Source organism: Suricata suricatta, chromosome 11 (assembly GCF_006229205.1).
Source record: "Suricata suricatta isolate VVHF042 chromosome 11, meerkat_22Aug2017_6uvM2_HiC, whole genome shotgun sequence".
Lineage (NCBI taxonomy): Eukaryota > Metazoa > Chordata > Mammalia > Carnivora > Herpestidae > Suricata > Suricata suricatta.
Genome location: NC_043710.1, coordinates 29,485,189 through 29,509,126, shown reverse-complemented (window position 1 = coordinate 29,509,126; position 23,938 = coordinate 29,485,189). Strand labels below are relative to the sequence as shown.

Here is a 23,938-nt window from a genome sequence, read left to right as displayed (position 1 = left end):
GGCCATGACTCTGGCCCTGAATGCAGATGATCTGAAACTGTATTCTTGTAGAAATTCAAGAGGGCTCCTGGCATGGTTCAGCTAGGCATAAAGGAAGCAGCAGGCTTTCTGCAAACAATGCCGCTCTGTATTTTGAACCTTTCTGTCTTTTTCCCCCTTTACCCGAAGACTTCTGTTTTCACTGATCAAAAATATTCCTTTTCAGGTCACATTCTAATTAATTTAATAGACAAGGTTTTCCTTTCTTGTACATAAATAATGACGAGTTTTACCAAGGAACTTCTGCCCCCAACACTAGCTGTAACAAACAGCCTGTACCAAGGCAGACCAAGGCGTTTAATGGAAGGACACCAACCTGCCGTTTAGACCAAGGGAGAAAAAAAAAGTTGAAAGCCACTCACTCACATGGATGTTCTGCCTGAGGTGGATCCTGCCCTGTTTATACCTCACCACGCACACGATGGAGTTTGCTGTGTGGCAAATCTTGAAGTTTCTCCAAGGTAGTCCAGTGACAGCAGCATTATGCATTTCATGCCTATAGTTTCTAAAGGACAGAAATACGCTGCAGCAGATTTTAGTATATGAGGAAAACGCTTCTCTCTACCCCCCAAAAAATATTTAGGAAAGTTAAGTTCTTAAACTGAGGCCTGGAAAATAAAAACAGAAAAAAATGTTATTTTTTTTAAGTTTTTGTATTTATTTTAAGAGAGAGAGAGAGGGAGAGCGTGAACAGGGGAGGAGGAGCAGAGAGAGATGAGAGGGAGAGAATCCCAAGCAGGTTCCACTGTCAGCGCAGAGCCGGAAGTGGGATTTGAACACAGAAACCCTAAGATCACGCTGAAATCAAGAGTCAGATGCTTAACCAACTGAGCTCCCCGAGCCACCCCAGGAAATACTGGTTTTTTTTTTTTTTTTCATTGGAAGGGAAAGCAAACACAAATCCGTTAGGTACAATATTGCTCATATATACATAGAAGACTTCGGTTTTGTTTCCCTGTGTGTTTTCCCTTCAACTGCTATTTGCTATTACGTAAGCTTTGGGATGTGGTTTTTGCCCAAAAACTTAGCACGACAAAGTGAACCTCTTTCCAGATCCTGAATATTATTAATTGTTCTCAATATTAATCGGTTCAGCATAAAAAACGTTTGATCCAGTATGAAGGTACATCCTAAAGTTTCTATATCCTCACACCTCGGCTTTAACAGGCTTTATGAAATGCCAGCCTTCCAAATGGATAGCCTTCATTTCGACCTTTGTGTTTTGTGAGCACGAGTATTATTTTTTCGAGAATAAGATGTTCAAAACACCATTAAAACAATTTCTGTATTGTTGCTGATGAAACAGTTTACCCACTAGGGTTTCTCCCAAGGGAACAGCTAACTTTCCTCTAATCTTGGTTGTTTTCTTTGTTCCTAAACCACTATATTCTTTAATATGCCTGACTTTATTTGTTTTGTTGGAACATAAGCAGATGCTTTAATCAAAACGTCATTTTAAAAAAGTAGTCGTTGCTACTAGTCCATTAATCAGGAAGAGGTATCAGGCTAGGAGAGAAGCTTGTGGGAAAAGATGTTAATAATAATGAAACTGTTTTGGACACTGGCCGGATGGATTAAAAAAAAAATCTCAAGTCCAGATCTGTACACACGACTCTGAAAATGATGTTTAATTCATTCCATATTGTGTTTTTGGAACATCAAAGACTTCACCTAGGTCCCTAATAAAGATAAAATCGATATGTAGATAGAAGCAAACTGCTCACAAATCTGGCAGTTTTATATATTTTAGGTCATTAGAACTAAGGTTCACTACTATTACATAACAATTTTGCTTTTCCTCCATCGGAATGACTGCTCTGTTTCACTTATGAGCTATGATGTTTATTTTTATTTGACCAATCATTGTACGTGACTGCGGTTAGATGGCTTGGTTTGGTTTGGTTTTGTACTGAAGTCGTGCCTGTCTTCATTAAAACACCTCTTTTGAAAGAAGTCTTCCTCTTTGAAGAAAATAAACAAGTTTTATAAGGAAAATACAAAAAAAATTGAAATATTTCCCCCAGATAATTAAGATCAGTGCTCCCAAACAAGAAAAAAAAAATGAAAAAAGAAAGGAGAAAAGACTGGACCATGTGCCCAGGTTACTGAAGAACCCTCTGTACTCAGGACTCTGCTCTCAAAGTCCTGATGCCCCGGAGGTGTCTTTGAAGCTGCCACTAGATTGGGAACTACTTGAGGACAAAGATCATGTCCTGCTCTGTCTGGTACACCCAGAAAACCAATCATTTGAAGACTGTATCAGTTTCCCCATATGGACCTCTGTGAGATGGGACCACTCCCAAGCTGAGATTCTGGAAATCATCAGTGACTATATAGTAATATTATTTAATCAGAGAAGATTAATTAAAATGTCCTGTTGGGGAGTGGACCCTGATCTGAGGGCTATTACCTCTGTCAAAGTGTTTAATTCGTGCTCTAAATGAAGATGGAATCTTCTTTATGCTATTACTTTATTCTGTTAGCATTTAAGCACTATGGGCTTCATGCGAAATATGTGAGGTTATTAGAATTATGAAGGCGGGCTGTCTGCGTGTGTGAAGAGGACTCTCCAGGGGACATTATATGGTGTTCAATGTTAAAACGTGTTGTAATATTCACAATGTTTATCCGACCTTATGTTCAGTTGCTTTGGTCAGCGTTGTTGGAATGGGAAAATAAGGATTTGTCCTTTAATTGGTCTTTTCCAGATTTCTGGTGAGATTCCTACCTACCGCTACTGGGTTTAGGAGTATACAGTCCAAACAAGGCCCATCGGGGTACGTTTTCAGGGTGGTGCTTCTGGGAACAAAACTTTATGAACAGTAATAGGATCCTGTATATGCCCCCTGCCCAACACCAGAATAAGTGCACCCCACTGATTACAGACAGGACTGAAAATACTTAACTAAATAAGATAAAAACCCACTGCAGTTCTTACTGATAAGTTGGAACTCCTCAAAAGCAGTTGAAAGAAAAAGGATGGCATGAAAATCACTATTAAGCAATATGTACTAAGAACTATATATTTTTTAAAAGGGGGTTGGCAGTGAAAAATTAGCTGGGCCTTGCCACAAAGGGGATGAAAAAAATTAACTTTCACTGTTTTTGTGATGTTACTGTGAAGTTGCTGTATTGCAAGCTGCATGTTCACCCCTCAAGGGATCTGAAAACTTATCAGATTTTATTAATTTATTGGCTCTGCGCTGAGGTGTATTGTAAACCAATTTTGTACTTCATTTTGGTATTTATTCACTGCTTACTAAACGAAGCAGCCTTTCCTACAAACCCCAAGGGTTTCCATAATCAGTTATGTTATGCCTTTCCTCAACCTGAGGATATGAAATCTAAATACATTTAAATATTTTATTTGATGTTTCTTAATGGGTGTCACCTTCATTCTTGATTTGCAAAATTAGGGACATTTTCTTTCCACAGCAGCCTCAGAGTTGCAGATTGAGGGTGTGATGGAAGAAGTGTCCCCTCTTCCTGTTTTTAGTAGGCAGCATTTTTTTTACCCGCTTCTTCTGGAGACAAAAAAAAATCTGGAAATGTGGGTGGTGGGGTAGAAATGCTAATTTTCTTTTTTAGTTGGTCATGAATATATTTTTTATTTCTCACGTTCTAGAATATGTGTATAGTTGACGTGCAATATATTAGTTTCAAATGTATAACATAGTGACTTGAAAATTATGTACATTATGAAATGCCCACCAGAATAAGTCGAGTCACCATATGTCACCAAAGTTATTACAATATTATTGACTATATTGCCTATGCTGTACTTTTCATCCTCATGACTTATTTATTTCATCGCTGGAAGACTGTACCTTTTAATCCATAGAAACACTAGTTCTAGAATAAGTGTGAAGTTGAGTGGCAGAGCCAGAAAATGATGAGGAGAAGAGAGGTGTGGTTTGGCACCAGGACATCCGAAGGCCAAGCAACGGGAATAAAGGAAAGATGGAAGTGATGAAGGAAGGGCTGCTGGGAGAGAGGTGAGGTGGAAGTGGAGGGTGGAGATAAACAAAGAAACCTCCTTGGTGAGTGGGAAAGGGGAGGGGCGCCCGACTGGAAGTCACAGGAGGGACTTGGTTCTAGATCAGGCTGTGTCCTAATTAGCCCCCAAGAATGTCAGCTCTGATCAGTCCTGCTCAGCCTCTGCCCCATTTCCTTCCCTCCTCCCAGGCTTACCAGATTAAAATGCAGGATGCTTAGTTAAACCCAAATATCAGACAAATACTGAATACTGTTTTATTAAAAATATGTCCCAAGTATTGCATGGGTCATACTCATACTAAAAGATTATTCCATGTTTGTGTGAGATTCAAATTTTATTAGTATTTTCTTTGCTAAATCTGGCAACTCTACCCACCCACTGGGGACAGGTTACAGGCAGATGTTGAGCTTCTCTAAACCAATGTCAGTGTCAGTATGAAAATTGACCCTTGATCAAATTTGTATTAAGAACTTTGAGGTTAGCTTATTTCTTGTGTCCTACCTCTGCCATCTTTAGATATCACTACAAATATTTTCTTTCATGTTCTAATACCTACATTCCTCTTTCCATCTACTTTCCCCACCCAGTATCCATTCCCTTCCTTTCCTTCTCCCAACTCCTTGCACAGCATCCCCAGGAGTCCACAATCCATGGCTGACAAAGTCCTCTTTCTACAAAGGGAATCAGGTCTCCTCCTCCCTTAAGAGAAACCCTATAAGATATTTCTTCCTCTGTAGCTGTCTTGAGTGGAGCCCACTTCTTCTGAGATACTCAGACACTCCAAGAACTATGGAGCAACGAGGCGGGGGGGACCTTCTCGTTGTTACCTCCAGATCTTATGCCAATGAGAGCCTGTTCCAACTGTTTCTACCATTCTCTTCTCTTTGCTGGCAGATTCTCATCTCCTATTCCCTTTCCACAGGTGTGAAAGACTTCGTTCCTTCTCTCACCTCCGTGTGTGTGTGTGTGTGTGTGTGTGTGTGTGTGTGTGTGTGTGTATGAGATAAGCAGGCCAGCTGAGATCCAACTCCAGGTACATGGCAAAGGCCATTCTAGACCATCTAGTGCCAACAGAGCTGCCAACCAACTGTAAAGATCAGAGGTCTCCACCTAGACCAGAAGAGCTCTCCCAGCCTTTCTGGCTGTTCCAGGCATCCCAGTCAACTTATAGAATATGAGCTAAATAATAAATACTTGTGGCTTTGTTTTCTGCGACTAAGTTATGGAAGGATGAGTTAAGTAGCAAACTTTAGATCAATCCTTAAGTATCAGGCTCACCTTTTTGTTTCTATAGGAATCCTATCATTATCCTTGAGAAATTCCTCCATTTATATAGGGACTTCACTGGCTTTCTTGTCTTACATGATTTGGCTTCCTCATCTCTGAAGAAGTTCACCTTCATCTTCAAAACCAAATATAGCTAACACTAATGGTTAGGATGTGGAGAAGAAGGTATGAAGGATGAAGGGGAGCGGGACCTTGCCTCCAGGTTGTGATCTAAGGAAGTTAAATTCTTTTCTGGATTGACAGCATAACTGATGACAGGCAAGTGAGAAACCATCTGTTAAGGCAGAGACAAGTCTAGACAATTTAATGAAATTTTTATCTAATGAATATCTTCCCTTAAATCTGCCAGGGGCCATAACTTTCCCAAATAAATACCTGAGAGACAGAATTGGACAATTGGGGTCAAAGTTTGCTCCAAGTAGGTTGCAATAAAAGAAGGGGGTGTCAAATAATGGAAAAATCAGGTGATAATGATTTTTCATTGTTATAGTGTTGACACCTTGAGGTCTGAGGAGATGAGGTGCCAACAGATAATTTCAATGGCATCCAGAGTTTGGATGGGAGTGGTAGCCGCCAGTGGTGGTAGATATAAAAAGTAGGAAATAATATGAAGATGATGGGGACGTGGAGATAAATTTTTTAAGCTAGGGAGCTTGATAAAGAACAGTCATCAACAGTGAAAGAAGATGCTGAATGAGAATGGGCATTGTTGGGCGCTTTGTGAATCTCAGGAAACAGCTAATTCAACTCTCTGAGCGTCCTTTTTCTCCCTGGTGAAATCACTTGGCTGGAAGAGATAGCAAATTTTTGATATGTTTACAGCCACTTCCCTTTCCATAACCACCAGACTTTGATAACCAATTACATGCCACTGTCCTGTTCAACCTGGACATGCCTTCCTAATCTCCTTCAGTGGAACAATCCAGGCAACTCAATTAATACATTAGAGAAATAAAATACGAGATGAAAGCTTATTCCTTTACCTAGACTGAGTTAGCTTAAACAACTTGTGCAGTATTAAAATTTTTTCATGTTTGATGTGGAAAACTCTCCTTGTTTCCTTCCAACTCTCCTTTAGGGGGTGATACAAACAGTGGCATACTATAACTTGACCACTCACATCAAATGACTTCAAGTTCCAGGAAAAAAGAAAAGATATGTGTTCTCTTCAATCTATTTTTCAAAATTCTAAACAGAGAAAACAAAAAAAGGCATTTAAGTTTAATTTTATCAAGATGAAGGGGAAAATTGATTTTTGACCACATTTTCAGATATACAGATTTCAAGGAACCAGCATTATTTTTTTTTGAGTATTTTTTCCCTTTCCCATATATGTCAGATTGTAAATCCATTTTGAAGATACAATGACTGGTTTTGTTGTTGTTTTATTGGATTTTTCTTAAAACAGAACCCAAATCTAGCCTTGAAAACAAAAGTCTCCTCAAAACACAAAACCAACCCTTCCTTCAAAGATCATCTGCATTTCTCCTTTGTTCTGACAGAAAGTGGCAATTCCCAAATTACGCATTGTGTTGGAAAATTGTGGCACAGGGCTGACACCCAGTTTTTAAAGAAAGCTTATTAGCATATCTTGAATATTCTTACCCTCTTCTTATGATGCTAGAGGTTGCAGGAATGTAAGATAAGTCATGTTTTGAATTTTATTTTACCAAACAACCTTTTACAAAGCCCATACAGAATATATATTGAATGTAGTTGAATTATATGAAAAAGCAGACTGTCTTCCTAAAACTTACACATTCTTTGGGTCATTGTATACTTTTAAAAAATATCTTGTGTTCTTTTCATAATATAAATACAATCAATAGTGTGGAAAAGTTTGCAAACACAGACAACAAAAAGAGAAAAAAAATGATTCATATTTCTTCCATCCAGAAGTCACTATGCTTGTAATACTTTTATGTTTTTTAGCTCTCACCCCTCTCTCCTTCCCTTCCCCTCTCACTCCCTTCCTCATTCCTTTCTGCCATCTCTCTGGCATCATGAAGCATCTATTGCTTTTTTTTGGTCCCTGATTTACCTTTAGCAACATATTACGCAAATGATTCAGTTAAATGTACATACTTCCTCAAATGTTTTCCTTCGAACTTATTTGGAAATATGTTCACATTTTGCATACTGTCACTAATTATTATCCATCAATAACTTGAAAACGTCAATCAATTAACTATTATTCATCCATGTTTTGTAGATTGTGCCTGCCTTTTTTTTCCGTTCTCTATGATAAATGCTAATAACAATAACTCTACATTGTATTGGCATAGAACTATTTTAACTCTTTCACACATTATCTTCCTAGAGTGTCATAGTCACCCTTCTAAAAAAGTAGGTGGGAAATGTCCTCTTATCCTCACTACTACAGAAGAAGAAACAGATGTAGAAAAGTTTATGGTAAAGCAGCTAGCTAGTTAGTGGCATAGGCAGGTTAGAGACTGAGTTTCCTAATTCTTATTCAAAACTCTTTCTTGAGCAATACCTAACCTTCCAAAAATACATAAAAGAAGTCTTTAAAAAAACACCATATGTATAACATTTAATGTTAAAAAAGGGAATTCAAATAGAATTTGCCACTTTGTCAGGCTCAACACATAATTTTGATGTGATGCCAGGATCCAAGGAGGATTCATTACACTGAAAATAGACACTTCAAAGTAAGCAGAGTGGACAAATTAACTCATCATCAACAGATGATAGTTGTTATGTTCACTTACTTTGTGAGTTCTTTTTTTTGGAATATTATACAGTTGAAACTACCTAATATTATTTGGCGTCCAGTAGGACATTTGACCTTGATGAAAGATAAAGAAAATCTCTGTGATGCTTTCTTAGTCATGAAGAATGTAATAATATGAAAATTGTTATGCCTTTAAAAATTAAAATGGGAGGTAAAAAAATAGAATCCAAATTAAAAAATTTACACTCACAGTATGAACAAAAGGTGAGAGTTTTCCAAACTAAGCCTGGCTACATTCTGTAGGGATGACATTCTTGCACAGGTGTCTGCCGACTCAGTTTTGGCTTTATACTTGGAAACCCTGCAGAGGTAAAGAAGTCTCTAGCTCATGGTTGTCAAAATATTAAGCCATTCTTTAAAAAGAAGTCTTTATGGAATTCTAGTGTATGAAACAGAAAAATGTGGAGCAACCACAGTTAAAGCAGGAGTGACAGGAGGATAAATCCCAATACACTTCAAGATTTATTTATATTAATTCATTTATTCATTAACATTTTTTAATGTTTAGTTTATTTTTGAGAGATGGGGGAGGGGGAGAGAGGGAGACAGAGGATCTGAAGCAGGCTCTGCACTGATGACAGAGAGCCCAATGTGAGGCTTGAACTCATGAATGGTGAGATCATGACCTGAGCCAAAGTCGGACGCTTAACTGACTGAGCCACCTAGGCACCTCTCACTCATTAATTTTTAAGCATCTGGGATCCTTGGTGATGGGGACCCACTGCAGGGCAAAAAGAAACAAGATCCCTGACCTCATGAGGCCTACAATCTAGTAGAAAAGACAGATACTGATCAGATAATCCTCTTATCAAACATAAAGCTGTGGTTCTCACTATAATGCACAGATGTGCATAACGGTATAAGAAATTTTAATGGGGGACATGGTCTACTTGAAGAGGTCAGAGAAGTCTTCTCCAATGGAATGGTGCTTGGGCTTGGGTTTGTATCATGAATAGACATTTGCTAAGGAAAGGGGACAATGAAGGTATGCTAAGAAGACAGAAAAGTATGTGCCCAGAGGTGAGTAAGAGGAATTGAAAAATAAAAAAAGCAGTCCTGGATCAGGGACAAGAGAGGGAATATATCAAATGAGACGGGTTTAGATGGGCAGGTAAAGGCCAAGCCATGTAGGGGGACAGCCGGCTGTGTTAAGGGATTTTGTCGCTGTCTTAAAAACAATGGGAGTATGTGGCATGACTCAATTTGCAGTTTTGAGATCACTCTGTGGTGGTGTGTAGAGCACTCTGGGGAGGGGACTCTCAATGGCTGGGAGTAGATGAGTCAATGGACGAGTGCTATGATCCAGGAAAAAGAGGGCAAGAGGAGCAGTGGAGAAAATATAGAGCAAGGGATGGCTCAGAGGTGTTTAGAAAGTAAAATTTGCAGGACTGAGAGGACATTCGGGGAGAGTTGTGAGGGGAAAGGAGGCCAAGAGCGGGTTTCTGGCTGGTGAAAGAGATAATGCAACTGATGGCAGGGTTCATCCCTTTAGAGCGGAGGACAGCAAACTGGAACATCAAATCTTGCCCGCTGCTTGTTTTTGAAGTAAAGTTTTACCGGAAAACATGCTCATTTTTTTAACATATCATGTATGGCTGCGTTTCTGCTATAAATGCAGAGCTGAGTACCTGTAACAGAAACTGGCTCACAAAGCCTCAAAATATTTATTTGCTGAGTCTTTCCAGAAGAAAATCTGCTGACCCCCGCATACAGAGGGACTACTGGAAACAAACATGAGTTTGGGAGGAAGATTTGAGTTTGGTTTTGTACACGTGTGTTTGAAGGGCTTTGAGAAAGCCACGAGAGGAGTCAGGTGGGGAGTCACGTACGGGACTCTCTGGGTACAAATCAAGTGTATGAGGCTTGTAAGGAGGTCATGAATAGGGATGAAGTCAGCTAAGGGAAGGGTAGAGTGACAAAAAGAAAATGCCAAGGACAGAGCCTGGAGATACTCCATCATTCAAGGGCCAGGTAGTGTAGCGGGTAGAGAGCATGTGACGTCAAAGCATGTGGCATTACCGAAGCCAGGTGTCTTAGTTTCCGTGGGCTGCTGCCACAAAATGCCCCAAGTGAGAGGCTTAACACCACACACATTTATTCTCTCACAGTTCAGGAGGCCAGAACTCTGAAGTTAAAGTGTTGGTGGTGTTGGCTCTTTCTTAGGGACCCAGAGAGAGAATCTATTAGTAACTGTTTCTTAGTTTGTGGTGTTGCTGGCCATCTTTGGCTTATGGACACATCACTCCAATTTCTCTGTTGTCACATGGAGTTCTCCTCTTCTTTTTTAAAGTTTATTTATTTGTTTTGAGGGGAGGAGAGTTAAAGGGAGAAGGAAAGAGAGAATACCAACCAGGCTCTTGGGATGAGTTCTGCTCTGCTGTCAGCACAGAACTGGATGTGGGACTCAATCTCACAAACTGTAAGATCATTATTTGAATTGAATTCAAGAGTCAGATGCTTCACCAACTGAGTCACCCAGGCACCTATGGAGTCCTCTGTATATGTCTCTATCTGTCTCTTCTCTTCTTATAAGGACACCAGTCATATCAGATTAAGGGCTTCTCCTATCCAGTATGATCTCATCTTAATTTAACGAATTACATCTGTAGTGATCTTATTTACCAATAAGGTCAAATTTCGAGGTTTGGGGTGTACCTGAATTTTAGGGGGACATGACCCAATGCAGTGTACAAGGGGACAAGATAAGTGTCCAAAGGAGGCAGTGTTACTAGCATCTGATGAAAAGTCCAGGGAATGGACTTGTTTCAAACTTGTTTCAGTTTATTGGAAAGTAGAGACCTGTAGATACAGGCTAAGTAGATTGTGCTTAAATCGGGATGTGCAGATTCCTTTCTTGTTTCCGGTCATGCTAGAGTTTTATTGATGACTCGTACTGGAGAGTCCATCTTTATCTTTGAGAGATGGCCCAGTTGGCGTCCCTTGTGTGACCTAGGGGTCCTGGCTTGGGAGCAATGTGAGAGTACGGATGCCACCTTTGGAATTTCTCTTTTTGATCTCTGCAACCACTTGATTTCCCTTGGAGATCTTTCCTTAAGTAATATCCAAGCCCTCTCCTATTTAGAGTGCACAAGGGCTAATGGGATCACTAGCTGAGGTGAAATGGTTGCAGATGGTAATGTGAAAAGACTAATTTATTTTCAGAGGCTTTTAGGAATTCATGTGCTTTTAATGATAGCTTACTATAACCACAAATCCCTCATTTTCATCCTTTAAAGGGAGAGGATATTGCCCATTATTAACAACAGAGTAAGATAGGGTAGGCAGCTAATTGACCCAGCAAAGCTGACATGATTGTGGCGGGGTTATGAAAGCTGAAGAGTTTTACTATGCTCCTAGGACTTTTGTCTCATTTTTTATATCGACTTTTTTGACCTCTTGGCAAGTCATTTTCACCTGCCCGGCTCTCTTCCTTAGTCAGGCTTCCAGCTGGCAGGCCTACAGTGAGGTCGGTTTTGTGTGATCTTTTTTTTCATAGAAAAGCGGATGCTGCTGTGTCCTCCCATCGGTGGGTTGACAGCTTTTTCTTGAAGAGGGCAAAAATGGGTGGGACTATTCCTGTCTGTCACTCTGCTCCAGGATCCTGTTATCTGCTTCTTCTTTTTAAAAAAAAAGTTTTAACTTCTATTTATTTTTGAGAGACAGAGAGAGACAGAGCATGACGGGGGAGGAGCAGAGAGAAAGGAAGACACAGAATCTGAAGCACACTCCAGCCTCGTAGCGTAGAGCTGTCAGCGTAGAGCCTGATGTGGGTCTCAAACCCATGGACTGTGAGATCATGACACTTAACCAACTGAGCCACCCAGGTGCCCCTGTTATCTGCTTCTTCTTAAGCCAAGGGATGGGGATGACATGTTCTCTGTCACTAAAGATGAGAGAAAATGGGGGTGAGTAGGAATGGAAAAATGTGTTTTCTTTTAATCTTGACATGAAGGGAGGTGGAGGGGGGGGTGAAGCCTTTCAGAGCTATAGATTGTAGACTTCAGAAGGGAAAATGTTGGTTTCTTCCCTAGCTCCTTAGGCTAGCTAGACTTAGTGGTACCACATATTTGTAATCCTAGTAGGCCAGGGGCCCTAAGCACACAGCAAAGCCAGAGTTTGCATTTGCTGAAAACGGCCACACCATCCACCAACATCTCCACTCATATTGTGTTCTTGGTTCTGCTACCCAGATTTATTTCTGCCTCTGAGTTACAGGTTTATTCCTAGAATTTCCAGGTCTTGGATTTTTCGGATGGGTTTTTAGAGGGCTACTCTGGCCATATGAAGACTGTCAACTCATGAAATATCTCTTAATCTATTACTTCCTCTTTCTATGTGTACATATAAATGGAGTATGTCTTCCTTCTAGGGATGGATATGAGAGTTCAATGGAAATATACATGAAAGATACCTCATATAGAGGAAGAATTTAATAATGGTTGGGATAGGGGTGCCTGAGTGGCTCAGTCAGTTAGGTGTCTGACTTTGGCTCAAGTCATGATCTCACGGTTTGTGGGTTTGAGCCCTATATCAGGTTTTGTGCTGACAGCTCAGAACCTGGAGCCTGCTTCAGATTTTGTCTCTCCTTCTCTTTCTGCCACCCCCCCCCTCCATATCTCTCTTGGTCTCTGAAAAATAAATTAAAATGTTAAAAAATTTTTTTTAATGGTTGGTATGATCATCATCATTACAAGGAGAATACATGGTGAAAGTGTTTTAGATACATATAATGAAATTTTGTATGGTTGATCTCCAGATAATATTAGTTATACATTGACATGTTTTCTATATTTTATTCATAATTCTACTTTCTACTGTCATAAAATTCCTTAAATGGCAATCAAAAATCAAGATGGATTATTTGGAGAGATTAGAAATAGGCAGGTAGAAAAAAATAGTTAAGGAAATTGTATTTGCTTTGGTTTTATATGTTATCTTAGGCATTCTAAAACTTGTCTTTCCATACCCATGTCTCACCCCATTATGCTTCTATACCCTGTTCTGTTTCCTAGGAAGCTACCTTCAATGGACTGAGGTTCTCTTACCCTTTCCTGAGGGGGAGGCATCAGTAGAAGATTAGAAGGTGAGAATAAAGTAAGTTCAGGTTCTCTGTTTTTCTGACTCCTTTGCCGAGGACCTTGGTTCTTGTCAGGCAGCTCTCCCTACAATTATAGGTACAGATGTCTCAAAGTTCCCGTAACTTATTCTTCCTCACATTTTCCCCATTCTTCAAGCTTAAGGATGGTGACAGTTCCTAGATGTTATTGACACTGGGATATTTCACCCTTCCTTTCAGGTTTCCTTTAACCTTTCCCATATCCTTATACATAGACCCTTTGTTAAACTCTTCTCAATTAACTTGTTTAAATATGCCACCAATTTTTTCACTAATACATGAGCGTTTCACCAATTACAATACAATTTGCCACTATAGCTGAATTAAAAAAAATTTTTTTTACATTTTATTTTATTTAAAATTTTAATTCCAGTGTAGTTAACATACAGTATTATATTGGTTTCAGGTGTACAATTCAACAATTCCATGTATCACCCAGTGCTCATCCTGCCAAGTGCACTCCTTAATCCCTATCACCTATTTCACCCATCCCTACACCCACCTCTCCTATGGTAACCATCAGCTTGTTCTCTATAGTTAAGAGTCTGTTTCTTGGTTTCTCTCTCTCTCTCTTCCCCTTACTCATTTGTTTTGTTTCTTACATTCTACATATGAATGAAATCATACCATAGCTGAATTTTGAACAATGATTTTAAAAATGGCACCCAAGATTCAAAGGAAATTAGTCCAATGTATTTGTCTTTAGTTCCAAATGTTGGTGAAGGGAAACACTGAAATGATGATCAACGGCACTAATCACTAACCTTTAGATATATTGTTATTTTTACTACTATTTCAGTGCCTACTACTCAGGATAATACAGGATGTATGAAGACATAATAAAGGTAGTCCACATTTGTAAGAATTTCTGTGCCAGGCAACCTTTAAGCCATTTCAATACTCAAAATAGCACTATGAGGTAGTTGCTATTGGAATCTATCCTGCTTTATAGATGAGGAAACTGAGATGTGGAAAGCTAAGAAATATGGTCCAGAACCTATGGTATGTAAATGGCTGAGTCATGCTTTCAACTGAAGCATTTGGTTTCCAACCCCAACACCTGGAACCTTTGTGCTGCAAATGACCCAACATTGTAGTCATCAAATGATTTTGTAGCCAATTTCAAAAGGTGAATGAATGTATCAGAGTTTCATCAGGGAATGGATGACATACTGGAAATTGCTAACTGAGAAATGTTTAATAAAGGACTTATTACAGAGTTTAGGGAAACCCATAGGTAAATCCTCTGCGGCTAGTAATAGTGGGAAGTTTTAACACCCTACACCTAAAAGGACAGAGTAGGGAGTGGGTAGTAGAATCTAGTGAGACTAGATATTGCTATAAGTGAGGATTGCCAGGTAAAGTCTGTGGGACTTAGTTGAGGAATGCAGTCAGCTGTCCTGACCACACGATGAAGGAGGCAGAAGAAATAAACTTCTCTCTCCTTTCCCTCCCATTCTCTCGTCTCCTGCTATTCTCTCCTGCCAGAGACAAATAGAATACAGAAAGCCAAGAGCCCTGTTGACAGTCTATAAAGCTTTACCTACCAGATCCAAAGCAAGATGGGGAATATCTTGGAGGAGTAACAGGAAATACTCAGCAGAGTGAGTTTCTCTATTAAGAAAATGTTTTTTGCTTCTGGAACAGTTTTATACAAAACTGAAATCTAAACTAAAATTAGCATATTCAACAAGGTGTTAAAAAAGATCCCTTTTCTCTTTTCTTTATAATTTCATTGCTTTTGGAAAGGAGCTGAGCTTTTGTAAATGCCCCCACATCTTGTTTGCTTAGTTAAATCTTTGTGACAAAAATGTTTGTATGTTTTGAGTGTATATGTATAACTCAGTGGATAGAAGCCACATTTTGTTCCGAAACAGTTATCGACTCAAAAAAGTGATTCACCTTTAAGCTATTGTGTACAGTTATCACAATACATAAAGGAATACTTTAGGCTAGAGTAATTAAAGCCGTTCACATTTTTAATACTAGAGATTGGACTGATGTAATCATACAAATTTTAATAAACCTTTAGAAATTGTCTGAACCTTTTAGATGATCTGGTTTAACTTCTCATTCATTGAAGGAATCTCTCTAGAAGAAATCCTAAAAGATCACTTTCCAAGCTATTAATCCATAAATCAAGAAAACCAAACTTTCTGGAATCCTATGACATTACTGATCTGTAATTCTCACCTTTCCCAGAATGGACTTTACTCCCTCTCTTTTTATTATTTCTATAGTATCCTACTTTATACCAATATATTATTGGTATATTGAATATATATTGAATATAACTATATTCAATATTTGAAAATATTGCTTTGAGTTATCTAATTTCTTAAATGAACAAGGGCTAGAACATGGCAGTGCAGAATGAAACAGTGAATTAAAACTTGGTTCACCTATCTAAGCATTTCCTGGGGAGGAAAGATGCTATGCTTGATTCCAGCTAGCATATTCATCTGGATAGGACTATGTACTTGAATATGTATCAAGTGTTCTGTTTTACATATTTCATTTGATCCATACAATTAGGTAGATACTAATATGCCTATTTTATGGATATGAAAATCAATTCATTTCCTATAGACAGAGCCAAAATTCTTTCCTAATTTTGTCGCAGTTCAAACAATGTTGTTCAAGACAGTAGAAGGAGAGAGAAGGAAAAATGCCTTTGTAGGGGGTGCTTAGTTATGTGCGTGGGCAATTATTATTCATTTTTTTGACTATCACAATGATCAGGGAGTGCTACTGGTGGCCAAGGTTGCCAACACAATAGTGTTCAGTTAAGAAACACTGACCTAACCCACCCTAAAATAAAGTTGAAATTGAAGTTGTTTAGATGTTAGGAGGAAAATTAGAATATTCACACATTATTATTTTATTTTGAGTATGTATATATGTTTTGCTTTTTAAGAGAATGTGGTGGGGGAAGAAGTTAGATTTTTTATAAAAGAATCTTATGGATCTGGATGAAGAAGGTGGCTGCTGAAGGGAAATCTTCATAGTCTGAAATAAGTAGAGGACCATGTGATTCCAAGTTCTGTTGAATTCTGGGAGCTTCATTTTCCATCATGGTTAAAGTTGATATGAAGAAGTAAAGGTGTATTATGAGGATTGCCAGTGTTTATGAGTGTTCCAGGCAGTACTTTTTAAGCCACTAACCTGATGCTTGAAAGGCTTCTGGGAAGCCTTATTATTAAGCTCGTCTCCTCCCTTGTAGTGGATAAGTTATAGCCCTGCCATTGGTTCATATACTTTCTTGTTTATGTTTGATAATGAAAATTGGTTGGAGGGAGGAACAAACATTTTCAACTTAATGGTTTCCCTTTTGCTCTGATTTGAGAGATGCAGATAAAGGGAAGCATCTTCCTGGATGATTCAATCTCCGCTAACCTTCTCACTTCCAGGCCTTTTCTTGTTTATTCTCTTCTCTGCATGTGCAAGAGTTCTCCACCACACTGGCTGTTAGTTTGTGCTCAGTGGTTACAAAGCACCTCCTTGGGGGTTTCTGTAGGAAGAAGTAAAGTAGGGACCAGAGGGTGAGTGAGGTGAGGAGTTGGGTGCAGGCTGAGGGCAGTCTGACTCCAGAGCATGTACTCTTAATCACCACATTGTAGACCAGGTTCAATCCTAGCTCTGCCTCTTATAAGCTATGTGACCTTGAGCAGGTTACTTAACATGGTATGTAAAATGGGGGGAAATGGTAGCACTCATGGAGTTATGAAAATTTAATGAAATTATGGATGTAAAAGTATCTCATCTATAGTAAGCACCCAATATATGCAAACTATTATTCTTATCCATCATCTGGTCCTATCCTTTCTCCCCAGCTTCTACTCTGTCCTGACAATTCCACACTGTACACTATAGTTATATCAGACTAACTAGTCAGCTTCCTGCTAAAGCTTATGCTGTACCTCTTCTATGAAACACCACTCTCCTGCTCTCTGGGGCACAATCCCATTAATCTTCCAGGTCCGGCTAAAATGTCCACCTGGTTCACTTTCAGGATGAACTGTATGTACCCTTTCTCGGCTTCTGATGCAGACACATAGTCAGTAACCAATCCCTAACTCCTCTTTGTTAATACAACCCAGACTCTGTTTATGGCAGTGATATGCGACACCCTTTGAAAGATCATGATTGTTCTAAACCAATCTAACCAGCAATACCTTTCCCTGTTTTCTCAAACCTCATTTTATCTGGAAGTGGTCATAGGATTCATTTCTAGGCAATAAGATAGGAGGGTAAATCTCCTAGAGAATGTCTGAAGATTCTTTGCTTTTTCTACTAAGGGAGTAATGCTTTCCTTGTCTTATCTCCTTTTCCTCTTTCCTTCATTGAAGATGTTAGATGCATCTCAGCAGCTGCCATCTGTGAAAATGGGCTATAACTTTGAGTCATAAGTCGAGAAAATTGATGGAAAGTTGACTCTAACATAACAGAGTCGCTCAACCAACGGAAGCCACCTAACCTCATATTTCTTATTATGTGAGAGAATAGCCTCTATTTTTTAAGCTCTTGAAAGTCAAATTTTGTATTATTGCAGCTAGATGTGTTTCCAGCTAAAGAGAAGTAAAAGTACTTAAACATCAACATCTCAATATTTTTCTTTTAATATTACATACACTCATTGCAGAAAACTTGCAAAGTACAAAAGGGCCTGTGCTGGACTATTTTTCTAACTATTGGGGGTCTATCTAAATATTCAGAAGAATGTAATTCTTCGCTTATGAACACAAGGTATGGCCTTCTGGCTTGCTTAGACCAACAAAAAGTAAGGGAAGTGCCTATGCCACCTTTAATAAAGAGTCATTTGTTTTTACCTCTCTTAGGAGACTGGACTGAGAGCTTACCCTGAAGTCACAGATGAGAAAGATAAGAGTGTGGGAGAGAGCTGTATCTAACCCAAAGGTAGACATGAAGAAAAGAGACAAATGCAGTATTGGGATCACTTCTTTGTGAAGCATAAGTAAACTTAAGCTGACTGATTTAGAACCAGAAGAAAAAGAAGAAAAAGAGGGAAAGTGTATTAGTAGTTATTATTTCCTCCATTAAAAATTATTAGTAGTAATTTTCAGAAACATTAAAAATATTAAGAAATATTATATATGTGTACATATAAATGGGGTATATCTTCATTCTACGCATGGATATGCAAGTTCAATGGAAATATACATGAAAGATACCTCATATATAGAAAGCATTTAATAATGGTTGGGATAGGGGTGCCTGAGGGGCTCAGTTGGTTAATCATATGACTTTGGCTCAGGTCATGATCTCGCACTTCATGGTTTCGAGCGCTGCGTTGGGCTCTATGCTGACAGCTCAGAGCCTGGAGCCTGCTTTGGATTCTGTGTCTCCCTCTTCCTCTGCCCTCCTTTGCTCATGCTCTGTCTCTCTGTCTCTCAAAAAATGAATACACATTAAAAAAAATTATTAGTAGTAATTTTTAATGCATTTTAAGAATGTTTTAGCCATGCCATATTCTTTATAGTTCCCCTGCAATTAAAGTTGTTTAGAATTTTCTTCATTATTATTCAATGTCCTATCATTCAAAGACACTTTTAAGGGCATTTGTGTCACTTTATTTTTGTGAACACATAGAGCCCTCTTTAGGATTCCTTATATATTTCTGTAGCCAAGTATCTAGCACAGTACCTGATATATAAACTTTCAGGGTTTTTTGTTCAAGACAGGAGGAGAAGAACAGAAATGATGTAGTCCTGTGGTAGAGATATAGTAGGAGGCACAGGAAAAATATCAACAACATAAACCACATTTTGTCTGGTTCTCTGTTTCTTTTTGAAATTAATCGTTTACAGCTTCTCTGTCTACCCCTGTTATATCCCATTTCTCACTGCCTTGTTGATATTGATAAGAGGGCTCCAGAGAACTACATGTTTAAAGGTGACTGCATTTTGTTACATAATAATTGTTTAATTTTTATTATATTTTTAATTTTTTTAAATTTATTTTTGAGAGACAGAGAGAGACAGTGCAAGCAGGGGAGGGTCAGAGAGAGAGGGAGACACAGAATCCAAAGCAGGCTCCAGGTTCTGAGCTGGCTGTCAGCCCAGAGCCTGATGCAGGTCTGGAACCCACAAACTGTGAGATCATGACCTGAGCCAAAGCCAGATGCTTAACTGACTGAGCCACCCAGGTGCCCCTGCTTTTTGTTACATAATTAATTAAATAATTTATTCTTTTGGGTTTTTTTGATAAAATTTTTACTGAATAAATGCCTATCATGTGCCAGGTCATGTTCTAGGCCTGGCAGGCACAGTGGTAAATATGATAGCCAAGGTCTCTCTTTTATGCAACTCTACATTCTGTTAGCGACAGAAGAAAAGTAGAAAACAAAGAATTTCACAAAGAAATAAACAAATGACTTGGTGCAGAGATGTATTATGAAGGAAATAAAACAGAGGGTCATGTTGTGTAGACACCAAGTGGGGAAGTGGAGAAAGGAGTGGGTGGCTTTAGCCTGGGTCATGAGGAAAGGTCTCTTAGAGGTGACCTTTGAGCCAAAGCCCACGTGACAAGAAGTATTCAGCCCTTTGAGGATGCGATGCTTGAGTGTGCCTGACAGAGGAGCAGCAGGTGCAAAGGCCCTAAAGAAAGAGCTCTACATACTTGAGGGGAAAAAAGGACAATGTGATGAGTGAGGGGAATTGGAGGAAATGAGAGGAGAGGACAGAGTCTGGACTATGTGCAGTTTTAAAAACCATGATAAGGACTTTGGGCTTACTCTAAGAGGGGTAAGCAAATCAGTGGATGACTATGCATTGGAGCAAAATAGGAACAAAGTCTGATTTCTTTTTTTTAAGTTTATTTATTTTTAGAGAGAGAAATGGAGAGGGACAGAGTGTGAATGCATGAGTGGAGGAGGGGTAGAGAGAGGGAGAGAGAGAATCCCATCAGGCTCTGCACCATTAGTGCACAGAGCCTGATGAAGGGCTTGAACCCATGAACCGAGAGATAATGACCTGAGCTGAAATCAGAGTCAGAGGCTCAATCAACTGAGCCACCCAGACACCCCAAAAGTCTGATTTCTGTTCAAATATGTTCACTGAGCTGCTGCATGGAGCAGTGGCAGTAGCAGGAAAAGAATGCAAGAGGAGAGCAGAGTTGGAAGGCATTGCAGTTCTCTAGACAAAAGTTGGTGGTGACTTTGACTATGATGGTTTTGGGGAAGGCAGAGCAAAGCGAATGGGTAAGGAATGTGTTTTGGAGGTAGGGCCAGCAGAACTTGTTGAAAGATTGTACCTGTTTTGGGTCTCCTTTGTGTTTTGTGCTGTGTTGCCGGGTGTGAGCCGGTGTCAAAATGTCTCTGTTGGAATCCTGGTTCCACCACTTACAGACTGTGTGATTTGGAACAACTCGCTAATCTCCTATGCTTCAGTTTCTGCATGTTTCACATACTTTGCAGGGTCAAATAAATGAATTAATGTGTCTGGAGCACTTAGCACAATGCTTGGTCCATAAGCAGCATTTGAAAACATTTTAGCAGTTATTGTTATTGTTCGAACTATGTGATCTGTAGCATTTTGTTCAAAGACGAGTGTGCTTAAACCACTTGGCCTGATGTGGGTAGTGAAAAGATGTGGGGCAAGTAACGCAGGTTTATCTCAGGAGACTTCTGTCTCCCAGAGGGATAGCCTCTGATTTGGCTCTAGACTGAATGGCTGGAGACGTACTCTCCTTCACCAGTAATAATTCAGTGCAGGATATAAAAGCTGTTCAGGAAGAAGCATAATACTTTTTTTCATCTTTGGTAATTCCCCCTAAGATCCCCCTTTTTATTCTAGCACATTATTCATCTCTAATATAAAGGAGATAATGTGGAAATTAAAGTGCTAATTTCAGCTGTAATGGGAACCAGGCCACAGTGTGGGGATTAAGAGACAAAAGAGCAGAAGAAAAAAACCCTTCTCAGCCAGGTTGCTTTGAGCCTATGGATTTTTATGAACAATTTGCCCAGCATTGAATGGAAAATGACCCTTTTATTGGTAAATTTCTGAGTGCCGTAGAATTTAGTGGCACTCATGGTAATTCATAGTTCCATACGTCAGTTACAAATGTTTCTTAACCGATAGACTGTGAGAAATGTTGCAGCAAGGTAAATGTTAGCGGTCTGCTTTATTGTTAGATCCTTGTTGCTAGCAGTAAAAGCTGCCACTTATTGAGTGTTGACCAGGTACCAGGAACTATTTCTGACATATGCTATCTTCTTTAATTCTTACTATAACTCTGAATAGACAGTATTGAGGCTCAAAGAGGTGAAGTAACTGGCTCAAGGTTACACATAGTAAGAGGTAAAGCTGGAATTTGAACCCAAATCTATCTGTAAATTCTGTGCTTTTAACCACTCTATTATAATACCTACCTCTGCCAAGTGTCTTATTGGACAAAACAACTGTGTTTTATATGAAATATAAACCCATTTAAAGATTAGAAAATAGCTTTTTATAGGAATAAAGGCAAACATTTTTACATGTTATAATTCAGGTAGAAAAGAGACCTTGTTTGTAATTCTCTTTAAGAGTCAGTACCTTTTATGGTTCACCATATGTAGTAAGCTTGAATGTGTAAGACTTTTTCTTTCTTTTTTTTTTCCCTAAGTTAAAAATGACCCATCCTGCAGTTTAAAGACACGTGAACAGGGGAAATAAACCCTGAAATATTAGATTCATGTGTGGCTGGGTTTGTCTTTGAATTACTGTTTTAATCATTTCTAGCCATGAACCTTGTCAAATTGACATTTTGTTTATTTCTGAGAAAAATAATATAGGCCAAAGTCGTAATGTCAAGAGAGTGTATAGAAATCCTCCCTAATCCATCTCATCCCAAGGAAAAGTGCAATGGTATCGCCTTTCATAGATTAACTCCTTCATTTCATAAGCAGAAAATATCCGAGAGCTGCACTATCCAAAATGGAAACATGAGCCGCGTGTGGCTCTTGAACATTTGAAGGTAGAGCCAATCTGAACTGACGTGGGCTTTTAAGTGTGAAATGCACACCAGGTTTTGAAGACTTAGTATAATAACAACAACAAAATAATGCAAAAATCCCAACAATCATTTTTTATTGATTACATGTTGAAATGATAATACACAGAAAGCAGTGCGTTGAATAAAATGGACTATGAAACATAATTTCACCTGTTTTTCTAATGTTTATGTGGATGTTAAAAAATTTGAAATTGCACACATACCTCACATTACTTTTCTACTTGGTGGTGCTGTTCTAGAGTCCTGTATTTAATGTGTTTATTTTCAAACCCATTTTGGAGGTTAATAGGGGAAGAATTCATGCCCACGGATACACAAAGAGTGAGTGTATAATGCTCCACTTCTGATATAATGTAAAATCAATACCAGATCCTCATCTAAATGCCAAGGGTAATAAACTCATGCTTAAGTTCCACAAAGCCAAATATCTTGCTGGGAACTCCTCTGAATTATGGAAGGCACCCCGGCCTTGCAGTCATGCAGGCCTGATTTTAAGTATCGAATAGCCATATGACCTTGAGTATCTGCCACCTCTGTGTATGATTTCATGTCTTCCCCGCCCCACCTTTCATACAGCCACTGTTGTCCAGCCCACTTCTGTACAGGCTTTGACCAGCTTTGCGCAGGTGAAGCAGAACAGTGCTTTGCCACATTCCACCATATCTCCAGCATCCTGCCCCAGGGCCTGGATGTGGGGCATCCATGGGAGCACTCTTGGCATTGTACATGTAAAACTAGAAGGGAAAAGGAGTTAGTACCTGAATGGTCGCGTTAAGCAGTCAGGGTAGATAACCAAAGATATCTCTTTCCTGAACAGGTGCAGTTATATGACATACTTAACCAACCTCCTCAGAAGGGTATGGCAGGGTCAAGCTCTGTCACCTTCAGAGGTGGCCAGTTTTATAATGCATCCTTGTATTGGCTTTTCCTTCTTTTTTCTGCATCCCTCAGTCATGCTTCCTGCCTTACTTCCCAAATAAACTATCTGTGTGTAAACCTTTGCAGCAGGCTCTGCTTTGGGTGGGAGGTGAAGGCTACGGCAGCTTGGGAAAGTGGGGTGCTTTTATGGATTTCAATTTTTCCACAGGTAAACTGAGAAATAGTATCAATTTTTAAGAGATGTTGTAGGAAAGAAAAAATGTGTGATTCTCCTAGCAGAAACCTTTGACAGCCATTATTATCTTCTTCTTTAGCATTTCTTAGGGCAAAATCCCAAGTGGATGGCGCTAAATAGCATCCTTTATAGTTCTTTCACATAGCCCTGGGAAGAGCAATGGTTTTGAAAAGTTTTATTTTTCTGAGGGGAGGGTCTCACCTTTACCATTCTTTTTTTTTTTTTAACAAGAGAACAAATCTACACCTTTATTTATTTACTTTTCAATTAGTTTAAATCCTTGAAGGGTACAGCATCACATGGATTCTGTGGCCAATGGCTTTAGCAGGAAGGTTGCTTCGGAATTTGGCACCAGCCATGCCACTGTTTCCATGAGCACGAGTTACTTTTCCCCATATTACTCTGGTTTTACTCGGTTTGCCACCAGGAGTCACTGTGTTGTGTTTTGCTTTGTACATATAAGCACATCTCTTGCCTAGATGGAACTCAGTTTCATCTCGGGCATAAATACCTTCAATTTTAAGAAGAGCTGTGTGCTCCCTCTGGTTCCAAAGACCCTGTTTATAGCCAGCAAAAATGGCTTTGGACCACAGCCTTCCAGACATATTTGTC

The 23,938-nt window shown here is 39.2% G+C and overlaps 1 pseudogene; it reads right to left on the bottom strand.

Moving 5' to 3' along the window:
- Positions 1–23,562: 23,562 nt before the first annotated feature.
- LOC115272346 lies at positions 23,563–23,931 on the bottom strand (annotated as a pseudogene).
- Between the last annotated feature and the right edge of the window lie 7 nt (positions 23,932–23,938).